Source organism: Hippopotamus amphibius, chromosome 11 (assembly GCF_030028045.1).
Source record: "Hippopotamus amphibius kiboko isolate mHipAmp2 chromosome 11, mHipAmp2.hap2, whole genome shotgun sequence".
NCBI classification, from domain to species: Eukaryota; Metazoa; Chordata; class Mammalia; order Artiodactyla; family Hippopotamidae; genus Hippopotamus; species Hippopotamus amphibius.
The window spans coordinates 75,280,527-75,303,372 of record NC_080196.1 but is presented as its reverse complement, the minus strand read 5'-3'; the positions used below and the strand labels follow the sequence as shown (position 1 = coordinate 75,303,372).

Below are 22,846 nucleotides of genomic sequence, written 5' to 3'. Positions count from 1 at the left end.
TACAGGTAGTAAATGGTAGACAAGGGGGTTTAAGACCAGTTCTAACTCTTATTCTCACTTGAGTGATTATACCTGCCTCCCATGGGACCAAGACATTGAAGGAAGGGTTTTTGAGCCTGAATATAAGCCTGAATATGATTAGAGCATCTCCTGGGTACCAGACATTGCTCCAGGCACTGGGGATATGGGACCAAAGCAGACAAAACCCCTGCCCTTCTGGAGCTTACATTCTAGTGAGGTCAGTGAGATGAGACATAAAATCAACAAAATAAATGATCAACTACATACTAGTTAAGTGGTGACATGATATGGAGAAAACTAAATCAGGACACGAATATATAGGATATAAGAGCAGAGTTTGCAATTTTAAATACAACTGTCAGGGAAGGCTTAGTTAAGATGGTGAGATTTTAAGAAAGAGCTAAAGGAGGTGGGGAAGTGAGCCCTGTGGCTGTCTGGAGTAGGACCACCTAGGCAGATGGAATGTGCAAAGGCCCTGAGGAATCTGTGCTTGGCATGTTTGAGGAACCCAAAGAAGACTAGTGTGGCTGCAGACGTGGCTGAGCGAGGGGGAGAATGGTAGGTGAGGTGAGAGAGGTACATGCAGGGTGGGTGGTGTAGGGCTGTGTGAGCTGTACAGTCGCCACCACCCCTCAGTCTCAGGGAATACGTTCCAAGACCCCCAGTGGTTGCCTGAAATAGCGGCTAGTACCCAACCCTGTATATGCTATGCTTTTCCTATACATGCATACTTGTGATAAAGTTTAATTTATAAATTAGCCACAGTAAGAGAGTATCCGAATTGCCAGCATCACTACTTTTGTGTGTTGGGATCATTATTTAGTAAAATAAGTCACTTGAACACAAACACTGTGATACCATGACAGTCATCTGATAACTAAGTGACTCATGGGTAGGATGTGCAGGATGATTCAGGTCCTGGGTGGGATAGTACGGATTTCATCACACAACTCAGGGCAATTTAAAACTTACGAGGGAGTTCCCTGGCCGTCCAGTGGTTAGGACGCGGCACTTTCACAGCGGGGACCTGGGTTCAGTCCCTGGTTGGGAGCGAACATTTAAGTTCTCACAAGCTGTGGCAAAAACAAAACACAAAAGAAGCACACAAAAAACCCACTTATGAATTGCTTATTTCTAGAATTTAATATTTAATATTTTCCGACCGGGGGTAACTGAAGCCATGAAAAGTGAAGAGGCAAATGAAGGGGGCCGACAGGGACTTCACCACTTACTCAGAATGCCATGGGGACTCACTGGAGAGTTTTGAGCAGAGAAGTGATGTGCTCCGACTGAAGTTCTCTGGCTGCTGTGCGAGATGGACTCAAGGGGGGAGGGGTGGAGGCGGGAGCCCAGTTAGGAGCCTCCTGCATTAACCTAGGTAAGAGACGACGGTGGCTTATCCCAGGGCAGGAACAAAGGAGGGGGTGACCAGTGGATGGGTTTCGAACATAAATGGAGGTGAATTAGAATTTGCTGATCGACTGTGGGATACGAAATAAAGATAAAAGTTAGGATGCCCCGGAGGTGTTCATTTTGGGTGAGTCCCATGTGAGGACTTATTAGGTGGTGACTTAAAATCAAACTAGAGATGTATTCTACCGTGGCTGAGTTCATAGAGAGGCTCGAGGAGGGAAAAGACAATTTATAAAATGGGCTTCTGGGAATTCCCTGGTGGCCCAGTGGTTAGGACTCTGCCTTTCTACTGCAGTGGGCCCAGGTTCAATCCCTGGTCGGGGAACCAAGATCCTACAAGCTGTGTGGGAAGCCAAATTTAAAAAAAATAAATAAAATGGAATTCTGTGAGTAACTTTTCCTCCACGCAGGCAGCTCATTGCCAAGCAGGAGTCACTGAAAGGGGGCTTCCAAGTGTACATTTGGTGGATGCAAATGGACAGGAGGTTATCCTGTGTGATAGAAAATTCTATAAAGTCTTCTCCTGTCTTTTTTTCTTCTAGAGAATATCTTGTCTAACCCAGCCTGAGGCAAGAGCATTTGTCACAAATCCTCAGCAGGCAGGAACCTGCAGCGGCGCCTGAATGGGGACGGGTCAGTTAGTGGCTCACAGAGGAGAATATTCTGAGGGTGAGGGTGGGCTCGGAGATATGCAAAGCCTGACTGCGAATGGAGATAGGCTTATCAGAGCAGAATCTTGCCAATTCCCAGAGGAAGTTGGGAACAAGGGAAGGGGAAGGTTTAGGGGTAGCTGGATTGGGGCAGAAGGACCTTTATCTACGTTGGGAGGTCTAATCCAGAAACTACAGAATACTCTAAAAGCCAAGGCATGGAGGTCATTTCCATGGATCAAGGTAGTTTAGGGATTGGGAAACTAAATCAGGCTAGAATTTCCAGGAAAGGCTCTTCTTCTATCCCCACCCCCACTCTCACCCTTACCAACCAAAGTGCACTAGACTCTGACATAGGTTTTATTTTATTTTATTTTTAATAAATTTATATATTTATTTATTTATTTATTTAATTTGTTTATGGGCTGTGTTGAGTCTTCATTGCTGTGCATGGGCTTTCTCTAGTTGTGGTGAGCAGCGGCTACTCTTCACTGTGGTGCACGGGCTTCACATTGCAGTGGCTTCTCCTGTTGTGGGGCATGGGCTCTGCGCATGGACCTGAGTAGTTGTGGCACACGGGCTCAGTAGTTGTGGCACATGGGCTTAGTTGCTCTGCGGCATGTGGGATCTTCCCAGACCAGGGCTCAAACTCATGTCCCCTGCATTGGCAGGCAGATTCCCAACCACTGTGCCACCTAGGAAGTCCCCAACATAGATTTTAAAATAAAATCTATTTCTTGGAGTGCCTTGGGAGAATTTCTTGACACTTCATGGGAATAATTGCAAAACTCTGGGGTGTCCCACGATTGGAAAACTTTGAGAAAAACCAGTGGTCTGTGGCACAATGACAATCAAAGCCCACCTTTAGGACTTCCCTGGTGGCACAGTGGTTAAGAATCTGCCTGCCAACGCAGGGGACACAGGTTCGAGCCCTGGTCTGGGAAGATCCCACATGCCGCAGAGCAACTTAGCCCGAGTATCACAACTACTGAAGCCCTTGCGCCTAGAGCCTGAGCTCTGTAACAAGAGAAGCCACCGCAATGAGAAGTCCGTGCACCGCAATGAAGAGTAGCCCCTGCTGTATACAACTAGAGAAAGCCTGCATGCAGCAATGAAGACCAAATGCAGCCAAAAATAAATAAATAAGTAAATTTATTTTAAAAAAAAAAAAAAGCTCACCTTTACAGAATGCTTGCTAAATGCCAGGTGCTGGGGAGGCGAGGAAAGTGCATTTTCTCACATAATGCTCACACAATCTGAGGAGACAAGTGCTATTATCATATACAAGTTTGTAAGCAAAGAAAGGGAGGCTTGGAGAACCAGGTAAAAACCAATTTCATTGAGCCAGTTGGAGGCAGATCTGAGAGCCTAACCTCCATTCATCAGACCCTAAAACCTGTGCTCTGGCTCTGAGGCCGGGCAGGGGACACGCAAAAGGGAGACTGAAGGACTTTTGCGGGAGGAGGAATTTCTTTTCCCTATGTTCTTAGAAGTGGGCCACAAAAGGCTGAAAGCCAGTTGACCTTGATTTCAAATGAAGGAGTCATTAGTTTTCTCAACATTTGACTCAGAAAGAAACACCTCCCTTCTTCCTTCTTGAAGTAATTTAATTTTCACATTATAGTTGAAAGGAAATCCTCTATTTACCTAATGCTTTCCTGTTCGATCCTTTCAGGCTATGAATCTTGTATATTTTATATACACAAAGGTGACTTTTCCTTCCTTGAATGACCAATGCTTATCAGCACAAGCAACTGATACCAAGCTCATAAATATGTCACTCGGAGTCCGCCTCAGCCCTTCTCTCCTCTAAGCCTAATTCTCATGCGACAGTTTTCCTCCTCCTTTCTTTTCCTGACCCCGCGGACACTGCACTCAGGCCTCACCAGCACCCTTGGAGTCTACTTTGATTTCCCTCCCCGTGGGCAAATATAAAAAGGAGTGAGCGCTGCTTCCATGCCGATGCCATTTCAGCAGGAGCCCGCAGACAATATAAAGCAAGGCCCGTGGAGCCAGCGCCTTCCGATTCCAATTAAATATTTCCTGTAAGTCTGTGCCAATTGTACATCTTGGAAGAACATTTGAAAGCAGAAGTTTGAACTCATGGGGACCCCGTTGCCTTAAAAACCTGTTTCCTGTTTGACAAGATTTTACTAGCGGGGAGCAAAGCAGCACATTCAGCAATTGTTAGAGGTTCAGATGTGCAAAGGTGGTGGTTTCCTCTCCTGAGGGCCCACCAGCACAGTCTCATTGAACTGCAGATTTCTCTCTTCCAGATAAATCTCTCTGAACACTAGACCCCTATTCCAAGGGCCCTAATGACATTTCCAGGATTACAGGAAATCTTTGCTTATCTCCCTATCTATACATCCTACCCTGTGCTATCTTATAAAGCTTGAAAAGCTCTTCAAGACAACTTCATAGATGTTATTATCTCCATTTTACAGATGAGAAAATTGAGGCTCAGGGTTTGGATGTTATTAAGCTTTGTATAGAGTATTTCAGATTGCCAGGGACTAGGTGTTCAAGGTGCTTCTTGTGTCATGACTTTGCACAAGTTCCTAAAGCGTTCCTTGTTTCAGTGTCCCAATTCAGAAAATGAGGTAAGTGGCAGCAGGAAGCTGACATCACAGATTAGAAAGACCTTTAAGTTGGTCCTAAGAAAGGCACCACAATAATCACAAAGTATTATTATTACTTTAAAAATTATCATTATCATTAGTAAAAAAATTATCTCAGGCCTGAAACTCAAAGCACTCCATGATCTAGCCCTAGTCTACTAATCTACCCGTCTTTTATCCAGCCACGACTCCCTTTTTCCACTCCCACACCGCAGACACACACACACACACACACACACACTCTCTCTCTCTCTCTCTCTCTCCCTCCCCCCCTGCACAGAGGCTATCCCTTTTGCCAAACTTTATTTGCCCTCTGGATCTTTGTCTGCACGGGCCCTTTGCCTGGGACACTCCATCCTACTGACTGTGGTCCCACTGCCTTCAGGAAGACTTCCCATCCTGCTTAAGGATCGGGCTGGTGCCATACAGAGAGTTAGTATCACAGTTGGAAGCCTCCTGTATCACCAATGTGGTTTTGTCAAGTGACTCAGCCTCTGAGTCTCCATGCTCATGTCTAAGATGGGCTAACACTCTTTCCCTCACCATATTATGAGGACTAAACCACATATCCATGTAACCCCCAGGCCCCAGGATCAGCCTGATATACACCTGAGCCCCTACCCCCCCATCCGCTCGGCCTAAACTCACTCCTTCCCTTGTGCTGTGAATGGACTTTGCTTGTGCCTGTCTGACAACAGTCACCAAATTCTAGCTTGTGTTATTGTGCTTATGTCTGTCTTTGCTGCCTGCGTGAAACTGTAGCCTCTTTGAGAGCCAGGAAAATGTCGATTTATTTTTGTGTCTACCACTATCCTCACCTCACAGTAAGTCCTCAGCGCTGGTGATAGAACTCCAGGAATGTTATCAACAGGCTCTCCTGGACCTGCTTGCCTTGTCGGGTGGGCGTGGCTAATACTCCTGGCAAAGTTGCAGAGCGTGGAGGCTGAGCCATAGAGGGGCCAAGTGAGTGAGCATTCCAGGGCTCATTCCAAGGCTCTGCCTCCAAATGGCCTGCTCTTACCACGGCCACTTTGCACAAATTTAAACATAAACTTTCTTCACGACCATATGAGTAAAATTTGATAAAATGAGATTCAAGCATTTAGTTAACAAACGTATAATACGGATTCATTCTAGGCAGCTAGACCTCTTACTCATATGATATCAATCTCATGAAAATCCTGAGAGGCGGCATTTTTCTCCCCCATTTTTGCAGCACAATGATGCTTAGACAGTACTTGGATGTCCTGTGCTAGGTTCTAGGGGTATCCATTAGTGAACACCAGGTTCTCCTTTGTTAAGATCCCAGAGTACTGGCAGAGACAGGCAAACAGATCATTAAATGCATATACTAAGTTATAAAGTGGGGACACAGAAAGGAGAATAATTTGTCATTTTAGGGAATGAGACATTATCAGGAACCAGGCAATATTTGAACACAGTTCTGAAGGATGAGAGTTCAGAGATCAGGTAAAGGAGAAAAGGCAATTCTAGGAATAGGGAACAGTGTGTTCAAGGTCAAGGAGGAAAGAACAGCACCTGTTTTAGTTGTGGTGGAACGAGGAGGTGAAACTCAGGCTGGGGCGGGACTACGTGTGAAGCCAAAGAGCTTAGCCTTTTTTTCTGTAGGTGATGGGGAGCCATAGAGGTTTGTGCACAGGGGAGGGGAATTACTCTGGTGTTTTCTGATGATCACTTTGGAGGGCTTGGAGCAGGAGGAGATCATGAAGATGCCTTGGGCTATAAAGTTATATCAACATTGAAAGTTATTCTAATACAAATGTAAATTAGTTATTATGATAATTATCCCTGGATATTATCACAATTAAGCTTATTTCTTCTTTGGATAAAATTGAGAGGAAATATGCTATATGCTGTGTATCCACAACACTTCCTTACAGGGGTGAAAGATCTCCAAGAAGTTTCACCTTGTGGCATGTTTTGGCCAACACTGTGGTAATTGTTAATCTTTTGCACATCTGTATTTTGTTCATTAGTGGAAATATGGCTTGTCTGAGGGTGTCAGTTTCCCCGGCATTCCCTCCGGGGAGCTGGCCATTCCCAGAACTGCTGCAGGCAGAGCACTGAGTGGCATCCAACCATCCTGGTCCAGCGCCACTCACCCAAAATGAGGCAAGTCTTCAGACACACACTGCGCATGCGTGCGTATTCCGAGTGTATATATTTGTATATTTTAAAAATACAGATGGAGAAGAATACGTAGGGAATGGGGGGAAAGATAATCCAGAAACTCTCATTGAGCCCAAAGTTTCCAAAGGCCTCCCTTGACCTGACCCGCCGAATTCCTGCACAAGCAGAGTCCTGGCTGCGATGCCCCTGGGTTCCCGCCTGCACAGCCCGAGGGAGGGCCTGGGGCTCCTGCCCCTATCGGTCCCCTGCGGCTGCCTCATGTGACCAAGCCTGCGCAGGAAATGTCCTTGAACAGTTTTTCTTTCTTTCTTTCTTTCTTTCTTTCTTTCTTTCTTTCTTTCTTTCTTTCTTTCTTTCTTTCTTTCTTTCTTTGTTTTTTAAACAACACCTGACTGATCCCACATGAAATGTCCTTAAGGAAGTGAGCTCACTAACAGATGGTGCTGCTGGGGCCGGTCCCTGTGCAAACACCCTCCTCAACCTGGACTGCACTGGCTCCTCTGGCTTTTTGTGCCAGGCTTTTAACGTTCCTTCCATTTTCAAGGATTAAATTCTTGTTCGTTTGCACCTTCTTACAGTGGCCTATGAGGAAGGCCATCATGTGTAGTAGGACAGGCGGGTCCTGGGAATGTGACCTCCCCAAGGTCACGTGGGTGAGCTCACTCTGCCTTTGGGGACCCCACCTCCAAACCCTACCTTCTCTATGTGTGGCCTGAACAGACCATCATAAAGTTCTAGAGGCTTCTTCCAAGGACACCAGGCATTGGCTCTGGATCAGTGGAGCTTCCAGAAACTTGGAATTCTGCCCCAAGGTCTGGTGTCATTTCATGGTGGTTGGCAGGTCTGATGCAGGCTTGATGACATCTTTATGTGGGGAAGAAGGCCTCAGGGTGACTGACCACTGGCTGTACATTGGCCCAGGTGTGGTACCTGTGAGAGTGGTGAGTCCCAGCCCTGTTCGCTGGCCTGCTCCTTTATATGGCTGCCTATGTCTGGAGGGTCTCACTTCCTCCTAAAATGGAGAGAGAAAGGCCCCAGGGTGCTGGAGCACAAGTGTTTTGGCTCTGGCTAGTCACTACACCTCCCTCAACTCATCTTGCCTTTCACCAACCACCGCCGTTGCCACCTGGAATATCCCAGAGAAGGGAGGATGGAAGTGCGGGAGAATGATGAGTGTGTATCCCATCTGGCTCTGAGGCCACTCAGGTCAGTTCTGAGATGGTACAGAGAAGCAGTAAGAGAGCCTGAGCCCGGTTCTGGCATTGGGTGGAGGCAGCTGGTTCGGGAGGAAGAGGCATTGGAATCCTTGCTTTTCTACTAACGAGTCTCAGTTTCCTGTTCTGTAAAGTGAGAGGGACAGTATTTTTCTTGCAGATGGCACAGGTATACTCCTCGTATCACTGGTCCTGGCTCTAAGCTTTCAGGAACGTGGACAAGACTGACAGGAGAGCTCCCGCCACCTGCCTGTACCAGAGCTTTCTGAGGCTGAAAGGACTTACAGGTCATCTGGTCAACTTCCTGTACTTGGTAAGCACTCAGTTTAACCTGTGAAGGGAAGCTAGGGTCGTGTTTGAAAGGGGTACCAAAGATGAGTTTGTGGGGAGCAGCCTGAGCAGGCCTGGGTGATGGAGAGCTGTTTGTGTGATGGTGATGTTCCTGCTGATGGATGCCTACCTGCTAGACACCCTCACTGGGATAACACATCAGGACGATTTCTCTAGTCCTCCTTCGGACTTCTTTCCCATTCCTCAGAGTCCTTTTCTTTATTTGCGGTGCCTTCTTTTGGATGGCATTTCTTAAGCTTTTAAATATCTAAAAGGCTTTTAAATGTCTAGATCTGCTTAAAAGGCAGACATGTATATGTGTGTAAATTAAATATTTTTTAGCTAGAAAAGTGAAGTCTGGCCCCCTGAATAAGGACAATATTCAGTATTGCATTGGGTAATGCATCTGATTTCTTGGAAGCTATGTTCACTCAAGAGCAAAGCTTTAGTGATTGCTTGTTTAATTTGGATTTTTTTTTCAATAAAAGACATTACAATGATAAACTGATGTGCTATAAATGAGTTTTTAAAATTAAAAACCAGGGGCCAGCCTTTGAGCCACAGCGACACAAGATGGCAGCCACCACGGGCTCGGACAATTTAAGAAAACTGAATATACCGCCTTAAAATAGAATGTGGACCTAAATACACAGAAGCACTCCCCTTGTAAGATTTGTAACAAAAATTAATATGAGTGGAATTAATAGTTCTAACGGAGTGGTGGACCCAGGAGCCATCTCAGTGCAAAATGGCAGAATTCATATAGCATCACAATTGTCCTGCAAGAGCTTCAGCACCTAATGATGTCTAAAGAAAACGTGAAACTCCCTCAGCCTCCTGAAGGACAGTGTTACAGCAATTAATCAAAAAGAAAAACCACAGGCCTTCCCCTACCCCCCATTCGATTTAAGCAGTCTTCGATTTCCATGGTAGTAAATTTTCTAGATATGTCTTGTAGACCTCAAAGTACTGGAAAGGAAGCTCCCATTCAAAGGCAAATTATCTTAAGATACTGTAAATGATGCTAATTTTTTGTCCATTTGAAATAAGTTGTGCTATAACAACAAAAAAATTGAAAATGACAACAACCAAAATCCATTACAATACACTAATTCTATATAAAGAAGGTGGTTTAATAAACACATTCAAAATATGGCATAAGAAGGCTATGAAAATAAGACATGGAACCAGAGTGGCAAAATGAAAAACATTTTTTTCCAGACAATTTAGATTTTGGGGAGATGTATATATGTATATTTTAAATTTTATTATTATTATTTAAATAAATTTATTTATTTTATTGGTTGTGTTGGGTCTTCTTTGCTGTGTGCGGGCTCTCTTTTTAGTTGCGGGTGAATGGGGGCTACTCTTTGTTGTGGTGCGCGGCCTCCTCATTGCCGTGGCTTCTCTTCTTGTGGAGCGTGGGCTCTAGGCGCGTGGGCTTCAGTAGTTGCAGCACATGGGCTCAATAGTTGTGGCTCATGGGCTCTAAAGCGCAAGCTCAATAGTTGTGGCGCACGGGCTTAGTTGCTCCGCAGCATGTAGAATCTTCCTGGAGCAGGGATCGAACCCATGTCCCCTGCATTGGCAGGTGGATTCTCAACCACTGCGCCACCTAGGAAGCCCCAGATTTTATTATTTATTTATTTAATCTTTGGCTGCTTTGGGTCTTCATTGCTGCACCGAGGGCTTTCTCACGTTGTGGTGAGCCGGGACTACTCTTCGTTGTGGCACGTGGGCTTCTCATTGCAGTGGCTTCTCTTGTTGCGGAGCATGGGCTTTAGGCTCGCAGGCTTCAGTAGTTGCAGCATGTGGGCTCTAGAGCTCAGGCTCAGTAGTTGTGGTGCACAAGCTTAGTTGCTTCTCAGCATGTGGGATCTCCCCAGCCCAGGGATCGAACCTGTGTCCCCTGCATTGGCAGGTGGATTCTTAACCACAGCGTCACCAGGGAGGCCCTGGGGGAGATATATTTGTGTTCAACATTTCAAGGAGTCTGGAGCAAGGGTACTTTCTGAAGATATTATAAAATTTTGTCTAAGTATTATAGATCAATTCATCTCATTTTTACCATCTAGCCTCTCTGATCATTATTTGGCACTGCTTAGAGTTGACTCATGATTCTGTGAAATTTCAAGCAGAAACCTGGTTTTTATTTTTGTTTTTCTTAACTTTTAATTTTATATTGAAGTATAGTTGATTAACAATGTTGTGTTAGTTTCAAGTGTACAACAAAGTGATTCAGTTATACATATACATGTATCTATTCTTTTAAATTATTTTTCCATTTAGGTTGTCACATAGTATTGAGCAGGGTTCCCTGTGCTATACAGTAGGTCCTTGTATGTTATCCATTTTAAATATAGCAGTGTGTACGTGTCAATCCCAAACTCCCTAACTGTCCCTCTCCCTCACGCTTCTCCCTGGTAACCATAAGTTCCTTCTCTAAGTCTGTGAGTCTGTTTCCGTTTTGTAAATAAGTTCAAGAAATCTGGTTCTTGTGATCACCACTCACCTGTCCCAGCTCGAGGCGACTTTCAGGGTCCTTGCGTAACCTTCCGTTGGCAGTGCCCCCTTCCGTGAGCCTGGCTTGACAGTCCTTCCCTCAATGGCCCTTGTTCTGTTGGGATCTTCGCTCTCACCCCAGGTACTCACCTGTGTCAGGGGAAGAGGTAACGCAGTGGCTCAGGCCCAGCATGAAGAGTATGTCTTTCATGAAGATACACATCCCAAATTGAAACCAGGCACTCCTTCTGGTGTCACCCTAAGAACACTCACAGAATGAGCATCAGCGGGGCCTTTGTCCAGGGAGGTGGAAGGGGCGAGCTTCTCGTGGTTTTGGGGGAGTGGCCGTAGGGAGCAATGATGGAGGGGCAGTTACTCTCACCCAGCACCTTCGTGGCCAACACCTGCCATCAGCACTTGACGAGTGCCCACCTGGATGACCATGGGTTTGAACACTGAGTGTCCTACCCCTCCATGGACAAGGGTCCTCATTGTTGTGTGGGTGACATACGATGCAAACTCCCAGTTCCAAGTAATTTTTCTAAATCCACATTTCATAATAAGGCAAAGCTTGGTTTCCTTATTTCATTATTTTTTAAAAAATTTAATTTTGCTTATTTATTTTTTGCCTGGACAGGGACTTGAACCCTGGGCCTTCAGATTAAAAGTCTGATGCTCTACCAACTGAGCTACCCAGGCATTTGTTACTTTTATTAAGACATCTTCACATATCAAAAAGGTATTTATGAGGTATTTAAAAACCAATGAGTCAAAAACCCAAAGAATGAAAGAATAAACTAGAGGAAGAAAGTAAGGATCTATCTTGTATTTCTTGAGTACTTACTATCAGCACTGATTATGTGCCATGCACTTTACGTGCTCTACACTGTACTTTACTTAAGCCTCATTACAACCCCGAAATGCAGGCTTTCCCTGTAGTCTCCATCTTTCAGATGAGGGGGTCCAAGACTCCAAGGGGTCACAGGTCTTTTGCATGACAATGGTGAGCAGGGATTTGAACTCAGGCCTGCCCAGCTCTGTTCCTCCTTCCTGTCACCCCCTAACCAGGCAGAGTGCAGCAAAACCCACGGGCAGGTGAGGCGTCTGAGGCGTGTATGGAGACATAGTGACACAGGCATTTCTCTGGCCCTCAGTATCCTCAAATGGGGTTAAATTAGATTCTCCTTAAGCCATTTTCAAGATATAAAAGTATTGCTTATGTAGGTCCTCAGTTAATGTGGACTAAACCACATTGTATATATCCGAAATTATGTAATAGAATTAGCTGAGATGGGCATGGCTAGGAAAGGAAATAATATGATGTCGTGACTACACTAACTTGCTTTAAAGTGTTCATTCATGTGGACCTGAGCCGCAGATTAGCTGTCCATTTTATTATATATTTGGTCATATTAAAAAGACATTTTTCTACTGTATAGCACAGGGAACTATAATCAATATCCTATGATAAAACATAATGGAAAAGAATATGAGAAAGAATGTACATATGTATAAAAGAGTCACTTTGCTGCACAGCAGAAATTAAACACAACATTGTAAATCAACTATACGTCAATAAAATTTTAAAGAAGACATTTTTACAAAAGTAAAGTTTGAGCATTTTTTAAATAAATGAATATGGTTGGCTCCTTTGTTATACTTCTAAATACACATCTGGGGTTGACGTTATAGATCAAGTTGATTTTCCCTCAGATGTATATTTTCAATGGTTTCTGTTTACGCTAAGGATTTAAAGGTCCCCAAGCTGGTATTCCCCAATGTTTAGCAGTATATATGCACCTGCTTTCTACATGTATCGGGCATATCCCCAGATGACTGAGATGCACAGTGTTCTGTGGGAGCATTTCCTACACGATGCTGCAGCTTACTTTGTATGAATTGCTGCCACACTTGTTTTATCTAGAGTTATCTAGAACATTCAGGGCCCCTTGATTTATATGAGTGAGTGAAAGAAAACTGTTACTATATCTAAACAATAAAAATATAGCAGGCGAGACAGCCAAGCCCAGTAGCGAGGAGACCAGATTCCTGCAGAGTTTCCTGCCTGCCGTGGACACACTGGAGATGACCGGCATCACCCCTGGGGTCACCAGTCCAGAGCACTCTGGGTGTCCAGGCTGAGGTTGGGGGACCTGCTAACCAGAGGAGCACAGAGAGGGTGTGTGGCTTCCTGCAATGGGTGGCTCATCCTCCCTGCAAGACAAGTGGTACCTGGTTTCCCTGGGGTCTAAAGAAGATCTCAGAGTTAGCTGAACTTTTGTCATTAAGCTCAGGGGAAATACAGATACAGATATAGATATAGATATAGATATAGATATAGATATAGATAGATGGACATATATCTACATCTATATATCTATATATACACACATAGTATCAATCCCTTGGAGTGCCAAAGAAAATGGGAGTGAAATTCTGAGGTTTGTCTCCCTGCATTTGAATTCCTATCCACAAGACAGCCTGGAAAGGGAAAATGATATGGCTCTGATATATTATTTAATAAATGATGGGGCATCCAATTATTATGGGGTGGTTCTGTGTATATAGGTCATAGGTCAGAACCATCCCATAATAATCAGCAGCCTGGTCCAGAAGGCAAATGCCCTGTGCTCCTCCAGACCCCTCTGGCTTAGTGTTGTTCTTCTCAGGCATCTTTCCTCCCTTTCATCTCTGAGTTCACTTGCAGCAGAATTTATCTGCAGGAACATGTTTGTGGGAAGGAGGGAGGTGGTGAGTGCTCCGTGCCCCATCAGGGATGGCTGCTTCTCTAACATACTGCTTCTAGGATTGGGAGTGAGTTTCCAGAAAGTACCTATTTGGATACACTCAAAGAGTGTGGACTGCCTTGCTGCTCTTTCATCAAATATCTTTAAAAGCCTTGTTAATAAATAGAATGATAAATAAATAGGATGGTAGGTGTAGAACAGTGCTTCTCAACTCTGGCTGCCTGTTAGAATCTTCTGGAGAGCACGAAATCTTGAGGATTTTATAGTTCCTTTGATGAATTGAAAACAGAGAAAACGGTGATCCTAGCAGGATATTTCTTTCTCAAACCACCCTCCAGTGCCTCACTTGCCCTTAATTAATTTTATTGGAGTTGACCCAAATAAAAACCTATCTCATCTCATTCACCTTCTCTACCTGCCACCCACTGACAGAGTTAGGAAGCAGATCTTGGCACTGTGCCTTCCGGATGACACACAAACCAATGTGGGATGCTCTGAGGAATCAGGATCAGCCCTTCCCTCAGCTGGAGATTCCTCCTGCAGGGTCTGAAGTGCTAGCATTTCTAACCCAGCCCTTCTCCAGATCTGCACTCACTTCGACGGGAAGGAAGGTCAAGAGCAGGAAAAGAGCCCCTTTCTCTTGTACAGCCGTCTCAGTGACGGAAGTGGGGTTGCCTAAATGTCATTCTATGCTTTGCCACAAAAGACAAAAGACCCCTGCAGTGTTCCCGAGAAGAGGGGTAACTTTCTCTCGGAGATGACGACCACTGCATCCTGCGTGGGAAGGAATCTCCAGGGACCGATGACTGGAGTATCAGAAGTAGGGAGAGCTGGGGACTTACTTGTTCTTCTCGATGGCTGATTTTTAAGTGTGTTTGGCTTGTGTTTCTGCAGAATAAGACATAAGTGAAAAGAGGTGGGGGGGAGGAATTAGGTCTTGAGTGAACTAGAGGCTCAAGGAATTACTTTTGTTGTTGATGATGCTACAGTTAGTCCATAAAAGAAGACAATTGTAAGGGGAATATAAACCCTCATGCCACTGGCTTTCTGAGCAGCCTAGACGAAGTCGAGATTTAGCTGCCTGGGAAGGCAGAGCAGATGGATTATATGGGGAAATGCTCTTTCAGATGGGTTTAGGATTCCAATGTGGTTTTTTTCACTCCAAAACATATTTACTGTCTTCCGTCTAGATAACTGTAGTTTGACAAATGTCTTGGTGATAATGTTGTAAAGGAAAACCTGAGACAGACTGCTTAGCTTAATTGCTGACAGCATTCACATCGCTTTGAAAGTACAGGACACTTAGGAAAATGCAGTTTAAGTCACAAGGAAGACAGTTTCACACCCTGGCTGAGCCAGATCATTGACAAGATTTGATATTGTCACAGAGATAATGCAAAAAACAAAACTAATTCAAACCAGACAAAAACAAAATATACTTCAGCGTGGACTTCAGTAAGGAATATAGAAGGGTGGCAAAGGCACTGTGGACATGTGACTTCCCAGCTTCTGAAGCCTGTGCTGGTGCTTTGTGAATATTTAGGTAGGAAAGGAGGGTTTGATCAGGCTGGAAGGGAGAACAGAGGAAAGGGGTGCGGGAGCTGCTCATTGCCCTGGGAATGTGAGAGGGCAAAGTGGCACTTCCTAGGCTGGGGTGGGGGACAGGGGCAGGCTGTGTATCCCTGAGATGCCTGTACGGTGCTCCAGGGAGGGGATTCGTCCTCTTAACTGAGCCAGACAGGATGCTTGGGTATGTGTGTGAGCCCTTTGAGCTGCCCAGGACCCTGCATCTTTCTCAAACACTTTCCAGATTCAAAAAATGAACACTTTCAAAGAGGGGTTAACACATTTGGGGGACAAAATTCAAACATTGCTTTAACCTTTGGAACATGGAAATTTAAAGAAAGGTATCACTGTGATCATAGATGCACAAGGAAGGTAGACGTAAGAATCTTTTTGCATCATCCCATGTCGTCTCTTGCTCCCTGTTTCACAGTTGGAAATTGCAGATTTAGATGGTTGGGAAATATTAAGTAAGGAAATCCATGAGCCTCTTTGAGTGTTTAAGGCGGGGTGGGGGTGGGGTGAGGAATAGAACAAAATAGATTACTATGTTTCTTAACAGGCAGTAGCAGTTTCCAAACATTCCACATTCCAAATGTTTCAGTTTCCATGTCATATTAAAAAAAAAAAAAAGGCTTTGTATGTCAAGTGTATTTCCCAGAGTTATGAAGTAATGTAGGAAAGTAATTGCATCCCCATAAAACAACTCCTTTCGAAAGAAGAAATAAAAATACCCTTTAGGAATGGCAAAGGAAGGAAGCTGTACCTTGTGTCCGAGCACAAATGGGTGAGATTAGCATGATTAAAAACCACTTCTAATGGAACAGTGTCTCACCACACACCCAAATAGTTCTCATTTCCACTGGTTTCCTCCTCAAAAATTGGATCTTCCAAGGAAAGAAAATTTAAAGTAGACGTTGCATTTAAATTCTTTTAAGCTCATGGTCTCATGTTCAGCTGAAAGCTCTAATACGTCAAGGTAAGTAATAGGTTCATCCAATGTCCTAACTGGCTGTTTCAAGTTTGACCAGGACTCTCACCCACCAGCCTGCCCGTCTATCTGCCACTTGCTTTAGTCCCTTTGGTCCCACGAAGGAAACAGTGACTCCTGGACCTGCTGGCTGTCATGGCAGATGAGTGATGCCCCAAGGAAAATGGAGGAAGTCAAGGAGTTTAGACAAGTATTGCTTTGCCCTGGACACTCTCTTTTCCATTCACAGTGTTATCTCTTGAGAGCGTTCCAGTGGAACTTTAGGAATCCTCTATTTAAATTTTTGTTTTCTAATAATAAGAATAGAAACACCTTCATTTCAAATGATAAAATCAAATTTGTTTCCTGGATTATTTTCTTTCTACTTTATTGTTATCATTAGCATTTCATGATTTCATCATTAGAGTCTAATATAATTACTTTTAAAATGGAAAATTTGGGACTTCCTTGGTGGCGTGGTGGTTAAGAATCAGCCTGCCAATGCAAGGGACATGGGTTCAATCCCTGGTCCAGGGAGATCCCACATGCCACAGAGCAACTAAGCCCATGTACCACAACTACTGAGCCCACGCACCACAACGACTGAAGCCCGTGTTCCTAGAGCCTGTGCTCCACAACAAGAGAAGCCACTGCAATGAGAAGCCTGAGTACCGCAATAAAGAGTAGCCCCCACTTGCCACAACTAGAGAAAGCCCACATGTAGCAACAATAAAAAAAATCAACTCAGCCAAATAAATAAATAGATAATAAGCAAACAAATAAAATAGAATTTTTATTATTTGTAATGAGAAATAAAGTTTAGGAAAATATTAAGAAGTGAAAATAAGAAGAAAAGTGTCATGTGTATTTCCACCAATCAAAAGATTTAAAATGGTGTTTTGAGGTTATTTGTGCTGTCTTTTTTCCACATAATGATTCTCTAAAAATTCGACATAGATATAATATAAAGAGAGTAAGAAGCCAGGACACTGACATTCTTGGAAAAATGTATTTGCAATAAAATCTGACAAAGGACTCATATCCAGAATATTAAAATGTTCCTACAAATTAATAAGAAAAAGACAACCCAATAAAAAGTGGGCAAAAGACTTGAATGGGTACATGTCTAAAAAAAAGATATCCAAACAGCCAATGAACATATAAAAAAGTATTCGACCTCATTAATCATAAGGGATGTACAAATTAAAACCACAGCAACATACTGCTAAACACCTACCAGAATGACAAAAATTAAAGTGAGGTGACTGATAATATCAAGCGTTGGTATACTTCTTATGAGAGTGTAAATTGGCACAGTTCTTTGTAAATGATAGGATTTCCTACTATGTATCCAACTTCTTTACCCATTCATCCATTGATGGGCATTTAGGTTGTTTCCATGTCTGGCTATTAATTAATAATGCTGCAATGAACATGGGGGTACAGATATATTTTCAAGTTGGTATTTTTGTTTCCTGTGGGTATATTCCCAGAAGTGGAATTGCTAGATTATATGGTTGTTCTATTTTTTTAATTAATAAATTTATTTGGTTGCACCTGGTCTTAGTTGTGGCATGTGGGATCTTTTAGTTTCAGCATGCAGGATCTTTAGTTGTGGCATATGAACTCTTAGTTGCGGCATGCATGTGGGATCTAGTTCCCTGACCAGGGATTGAAACTGGGCCTCCTGCATTGGGAGCACATAGCCTTAGTCTCTGGACCACGAGGGAAGTCCTGGTTGTTCTATTTTTAATTTCTAGTGGCTCCTCCACACTGTTTTCCATAGTGACCACACCAACTTACAATCCCACCAACAGTGCATAAAGGTTCCCTTTCCTCCACATCCACACTAGCATTTATTATCTTTAGTCTTTTTGATGATGGCCTTTCTAACAGATGTGAGGTGATATCTTATTGTGGTTTTAATTTGCGTTTTCCTAATGACTAGTGATGTTGAGCATCTTATTATATACCTATTGGCCTTTTGTATATCTTTTTTGGAGAAATGTCTATTCAGGTCCTTTGCCCATTTTCTAAATTGGGTCATTTGTCATTTGTTTGTTTGTCTGTTTGTTTTGCTGCTGAGTTGTATGAGATTTTGTATATTAGCCTCTTATCAGATAGATGGTTTCCATATTTTTCCCATTCCACAGGTTTTCTTTTCACTTTGTTGATGGTTTCTTTTGCTGTGCAGAATCTTTTTATTTTGATGTAGTATACTTGTTTATTGTTTGTTTTGTTGATTGTGTTTTAGGTGTCATATCAAAAAATGATCACCAACACCCACGTAAAGAAGCTTTATTCCTGTTTTCTTCCAGGAATTTCATGATTTAAAGTCTTACACTTAAGTCTTTAATCTATTTTGAGTTAATTTTTGTGAGTGGTGTATGATATGGGTCAGTTTTTTTCTTTTACATGTGAATACCCAATTATCTCAGCACCATTTATTGAAAAAATTGTCTTTTCTCTGTTGAGTATTCTTGACTCCTTTGTCAAATATTAGTTGATTGTGTATGCTTGGGTTTTTTTCTGGGCTCTTGATTCTGTTCCATTTGTCTATTTGTTTTAGGGGAGCATCATACTGTTTTGATGATTATAGCTTTATAGCATAGTTTGAAATCAGGAAATGTGGTGCCTCCTGCTTTGTTCTTCTTTGTCAGGATTTTTTTGGCTATTCAGAGTCTTTCAAGGTTCCACATAAATTTTAAGTGTTTTTCTACCCCTGTGAAAAATGCTGTTGGAATATTGTTAGGTATTGCATTGAATCTATAGAGGGCTTTTGGTAGTATTGACATTTTAACAATATTAAGTCTTCCAATTCATGAATGTGGGATACCTTTTCATTTATTTGTCTCTTCTTTAATTTCTTTCATCAATGTCTTGTAGTTTTTAAGAGTAGAGATCTTTCACTTCCTTAGTTTAATTTATTCCAAAGTATTTTATTATTTTTGTATGTTAATTCTAAAGTCATAATTGACATCCCCCACCCCTGGGCATTCTTATGCCCAGAGCCTTAGGCGAAAACTTTTTGTTTGTTTTGTTATTATTTGTTTGTTTGTTTGTTGGCTGTGGCTGGAGGCATGCAGAATCTTAGTTTCCCCGACCAGGGATTGAACCCATGCTCCCTGCAGTGGAAGTTTGAAGTCTTAACCACTGGACTGTCAGGGAAGTCCCAGGGAAAACTGTTGAGATTATCCTTAACTTTTGCTTGATAGTCCTGGGGTTTTTAGGAACAACATTCCTGGCCTCATCTCTTTAGGACAGTATTACAGTTTCAAGGAAAGGGATAAAATGTGGGGTTTTTCAAGGGAACAAAAATACCCTTCTTTTAGGGAACTAAATTTTGCCCACTTTTCAACATGATTTTATTTTTATTTTATTTTATTTTATTTTTGGCCATGCTGTGCTGCTTGTGGGACCTTAGTTTCCTGACCAGGGGTTGAACTAAATCCAGAGCAATGAAAGTGAGAGAGTGCTGTGTCCTAACCACTGTACCACCAGGGAATTCCCTCAACACTTTTGGAACTAAAGTTACTCATTCCACTTCAAAATAAGTTACTTAGGAAAAGACACTTTAGCATAATATATGAAGGGCACAGATTTTGGAAACAATGACCAGCTTCAAATTCTGCTTCTACCACTTTTTGGCTTCCCTATGTCTCAGTTTTCTTATGTGTAGGATAGAAATAACATTCACCTAACATATTAGGATTCAATAAGAAAAGTAAGGTAGCACTAACCACAGTCCCTGGCACACAGTAAGTGCTCAATACATATCTAATACTATTATTATTAGTGTTTAGCAGATGTGAGGCTATTAGAATTCAATAGATGATAGCTAATCATTTCAGTAGGTAGCAGTTCTCAAGGAAAGTGTTTTGATTTCTCAAGTGTTCTTCTGTGGCTACTACTCAGATCAACCAACAACAGCTTGTGATTTGGAGGAAGGACCTATATTAGGAAGGGCTTGGGGACGTGGTGAAGACCTGGTCACTGGGACAACATCACCATTTGGCCTTAAGTAAAAGAGAAGAGGAGGTTGAGTCCTAGAGCTGGAGATTTCTAAAACGTGAGCAAAGATATACTGTGAATTCTTAATTTCTCAAGAGATAAACAATACAAGTGCTCCCAGTCTCCAAAGTGGAGGTTCAGGGGTGTGGTGGTGGGATGTCTAGATCAAGGCTGTAGGTGACCTTGACTTACTCAGATTAGTAGGTGCAGCCTGGTAGCAGAGCACTCTGAACTTGAGAAAGTGATCCCTTAGGTGGAGACCTGTGGAGCCACGCAAGGTGGCCACTTCCCAGGGGCGGCTCTTGCTGCACCTGTAGCAGTATACAGAGAGGTTGCTCCTTGGGGCGGAGTGGGTGGAGTTCTGCATCTCAGATTTTCGCTGCACTTACAATGTCCTTATTCAAACCTACCTTGGACAGACCCCTCCCCTGACGGAAGCTGGGATATTTTACTCCATAATCATGCCCCTGCTCAGTGGCTCCTGCCCATCCCTCTCCTGCCCCCTCCAACGCACACTCATGCCAGACAGAACCGCCTTTAAACATTTCAAAGGCTTTTAGATCCTGGAAGCACTGCTGCTCTTTAGGAAGAACTAAGTTAATCAAAGTTAACATCCTAGGCATGGTACATAACTTGGAAATTTTGTGAACCCCTTTCAATTCTTTTTTCCTCAAACTTTTTTTTCTTGAAAAATTTAAAGCCTACATTAAAGTTGAAAGAACAGTACAAGGGACATTGTGATATCCTTCATCTAGACTCACTGATTCATTCTGCTGACATTTATTGAGCATTCACTGTATGCTCAGCACTCTGGTAGCCTTTGGATAAAAAAATATGAGTGAGTTCTGCTGCTTGAGCTCAAGCTGCTCATGGCATATGGGACAAGGGAGAGTATAAAAAAAACTATAATATGGTCCGATCATGGTGATATTCCAGGGAAGTGTATTTTAGGCAAAGAGAGCAGCATGGCTGAAATCACGGGGATTTGACAAGGCCTGGAAGATTTGGGGAACTGTGACTCAGTGATGGAGTAAGTGATTCTGAGCAGAGAGAAGCCCAGGCACCAGTGCAAGATCCATCCACAGAGTGGAACCAGCTCTGGAAGATACTAAAGCTGACCACTCAAAGTTTTAGGCCCAAACATTTGTAGAGACATGGTTGGACCTAGAGACTGTCATACAGAGTGAAGTGAGTCAGAAAGAGAAAAACAAATGTTGTATATTAACACATATATGCAGAATATAGAAAAATGGTACAAATCAACTGGTTTGCAAGGCAGAAATAGAGACACAGATGTAGAGAACAAACATATAGACACCAAGGGGAGAAAGCGGGGGTGGGGGTGGGGTGGGCATTGGGAGGGAATGAATTGGGAGGTTGGGATTGCCATATATACATTACTAATTAGAAAAAAATATCAAATTGTACACTTTAAGTATATGCAGTTTATTGTATGTCAACTGTATCTCAATAAAAGTTCTTAAAGAAAAAAAAAAGTTTTAAGCCCCAAATGCTTTCTGAAATTAGTAAAGAGCCTGTGCTTTTATGGGAAAGAAAAAGAAAATGGTTCCCAGGGCTGGTGTTTGCCAGGGATCCTGGCTGAAGTTTCTTGGACTTGCTTTGCTGGTGAGTCAGTCCTGATGTTGGTAATGCACATATTTGGGGACCCCTGGCCGTAGTGAGATCTTGGGGCCCCGTCCTCTAGCAATAACTTGCTTCCCATTTCCTGGAACCCATCAGAAGTGAGCCTTGTAGTATAAGTATCCTAAATTGTTACAACTAAGTTTTGAATGCGAGGGAATGAACCCCCCTTACTTATTTGAAGAGACGTGAAGGATGACATTTGAAGCGTAAGAAGACTTTAAAAAGGATCCAGGACTCATTTTTCCTTCAAAGGAGAACAGCATCTCCTAGTTTTTCCAAATGGCTCTGAAGTGATTTATGGTACAGGGTAGTCATAGCTGTGATCTCTCATCTCTGGGGAGGATTTAACTGCTTTTCTCACATTGCCGTCAACAGGACTAAGGCCTCCCGTGGGTATCCCTATTTGCTTTAACTTTTTCATTTAACACTTAAGAAACACTTAAGGAAACAACGCAGAGGGACTAAAATCTGTGACCTCTATCACCTCACCTCAGATATCTAAATTTTATATTGTACTGTTGCAGAGGTTGCTGGAAGAAACCCCATTCTTTCTGCTTCCAGAGTTATAGGAAATTCAGTAGCACTGGCCTTGTTACATACAACTTCTCTGTACCTGAAATTTGGGTCTTCAACCCAAGTGGGGTCCCACTTTGGCCCTCAAGCTGTATCACAGTGCTTTGCTGGGCACAGCAGAGTAGATTTACTGGGCAGATGGCAGTCCCACACCCACAGGGAAAGGCTACTTAGCATGAGAATCTCTGCTGAAGTTTCCTTCTTATACTGTGAGACTCCAGGCTGGCAGGGTGACATGGGAAGAGATGGAAAGCTTACCTAAAAGCTTACCTAAAGACATGGTAACCAATGAAAACACAGCACTGTTCCCTTGTCTTTTACTCGCTAACTGAAGCACTGCAGTGCAGGAAACGGAAGTTGCCCTTTATATAAAAAAATAAAGAAAAAAACCCCAAAGTGCCTATCGTTTGCATACTTTCACATCTAATGCCATATT

General features: G+C 43.0%; 2 non-coding genes across 2 annotated transcripts; one reads left to right on the top strand and one right to left on the bottom strand.

Moving 5' to 3' along the window:
* The first annotated feature begins 1,686 nt into the window (after positions 1–1,686).
* On the top strand, positions 1,687–1,759 carry TRNAR-UCU (transfer RNA arginine (anticodon UCU)). Its single transcript has one exon. It is a non-coding gene; the product is annotated as a tRNA-Arg (tRNA).
* A 9,769-nt stretch (positions 1,760–11,528) lies between these two features.
* Positions 11,529–11,601, bottom strand: TRNAK-UUU (transfer RNA lysine (anticodon UUU)). Its single transcript has one exon. It is a non-coding gene; the product is annotated as a tRNA-Lys (tRNA).
* Positions 11,602–22,846: the final 11,245 nt, after the last annotated feature.